This window comes from Ochotona princeps, chromosome 18, assembly GCF_030435755.1.
Source record: "Ochotona princeps isolate mOchPri1 chromosome 18, mOchPri1.hap1, whole genome shotgun sequence".
NCBI classification, from domain to species: domain Eukaryota; kingdom Metazoa; phylum Chordata; class Mammalia; order Lagomorpha; family Ochotonidae; genus Ochotona; species Ochotona princeps.
In genome coordinates this window covers 49,052,582-49,054,491 of record NC_080849.1, presented here as the reverse complement: position 1 = coordinate 49,054,491, position 1,910 = coordinate 49,052,582, and the positions used below count along the sequence as shown (strand labels likewise).

At 43.6% G+C, this 1,910-nt stretch overlaps 1 non-coding gene across 1 annotated transcript; it reads right to left on the bottom strand.

Annotated features, from left to right (window-relative positions):
• On the bottom strand, positions 1 to 161 carry LOC118758141 (U1 spliceosomal RNA). Its single transcript, XR_004995562.2, has one exon. It is a non-coding gene; the product is annotated as a U1 spliceosomal RNA (small nuclear RNA).
• Between the last annotated feature and the right edge of the window lie 1,749 nt (positions 162 to 1,910).

Genomic DNA, 1,910 nt, shown 5'->3' with positions numbered 1-1,910 from the left:
CAGGGGAGAGCGTGAATACAGTCCCCCACTACCACAAATTATGCAGAGTTTCCCACAATTGGGGAAATCGCAGGGGTCAGCACATCCCAAGTACAATGGATGAGCCTTGCCTTGGGAAACCCACCTGCATGATCATGGTATCTCCCCTGCCATGTAAGTATCCACCTTAATTCTTAAATAATGAGAGAGCGAGAGAGAAACAGAGAGAGATCTTTTATCTTCTAGTTTACTACAACAGCTGAGACTGGGCCAAGCTAAGGCCAGGAGTTTAGAACTCTATGAATCTCTCATGGGTGGCAGGGTGCCTGCTGCTTCCCCTGGTGCTCATTAGCAGGAAGCTGGACTTAGAAGTGGAGCCCACACTCTGTAGTATGAGATGTGTCAGACCAAGGAGAATCTTCACTGCTGTGCTAAACGTCCCTCCCTCTCCCTTCATTTCCAGTCTCAAATGAGTTTGGCAATTAATGCTAAGATGTTTATATTGTAGCTAGGACTGGCTGGCACTCCAAACTTCCAAATAACCTTGACTTGATAAACAAAATTCTCTGTTTCTCGATCTGGGTTGTTGTCTAACCTAAGCAGGTGGGAAACATTTAAAAATTAGTTTTAAAAAGCTATCTGCAGACTTTCTGCTTTTTCCTGGGCAATGTGGCAGGCAAAGCCATTTTGCATTGGAAAAAGGAGATATATAACAATTTCATTAAGTTCAAGATTTTGATCAATGCATAAATGCCATCAGAAACTAAAGGTGTGGACACGATGGCATGGTGAGTTCACTGAGACCTGTAGCACTGGCATTCACTCCATCTAGGTGCTGATTGGATTTCTGGCTGCTCCACTTCTGATGCAGCTCCATGCTAATGTGCCCGGGAAGGCAGTGAAAGATGGCCCATGTGCTTAGGCCCCTGTACCCACATGGGAGACTGGGAGAAGCTCCGGACTCCCGGCTTTAGCTTGGCCCAGCGCTGGCTGTTGGTGCCTCTCTACCTCTGCCTTTCTCTCTCTACAACTCTACCTTTCAAATTATTCAATAAGCCTTTTAAAAAGAAAAGGGAAAAGGAAAAATACACAGTAGTTTTATCTGAGGTGCTAACTTTTAATTAACATTTGTTAATATGAAAAGATTTAATGTGTTTTCTAGGTACAATTCTAAGGGGATAACCATACTTGCCTTTGTCCACCTCTCCCTCCTTTCCTCCATCCCTCTCTCAATCTCCTTCCTTCAGAACTAACTTTTGTAAATGCTTATCTACTTCCCCCCATTCCTAATCTTTCCATGAACTCTTTCCTAGCTTTAGCCATCATCAGTTAATCAAACCCCAATGCTTTGGGTGTCTTACTGCTCCTGGGTGTCTTGGTTGCCATGCAGCTGCTCTAAGTTACAGAACTGCAATCTGAAATTTTTGTTCTCTCCTTGTCTTGGCTGAAAGACTATTTTGATTGGAATCATTTCGAAGACGTGGGCCAATCTGGGAGACAATTGGTATTGATAATATTGGATCATTGTTCCCAATAAATGTGTTTTACTGCTTTTTTCGTTTTGGGACTCAGAAGATCATAACCCTCAACATGACCCCTTGGCTCACTGAGTATTTGGAATTGCAGTGAACTGGGATAACTGCAGAACCAGAACAATCACCCTGATCTTATGCCTTCTCCCCGAAACAAATTATAACAAAATGCTCCCAGGGACTGGCATTAGGGCACCACAGACTAGGCCACCATTTTTTTTTTATTAAATTTATTCAGTAATTACATTGTGTTGTAATTACATAGAATCTGGGATTCTCTCCCCCATCCTCCCCCCATGGTGGGTTCCTCCACCCCGCTGCATAACCATAGTTCAAGTTCAGTTGAAATTCCCTCCCTGCAAGTATCTGCCACGCATAGAGTCCAACATCCCATAGTCT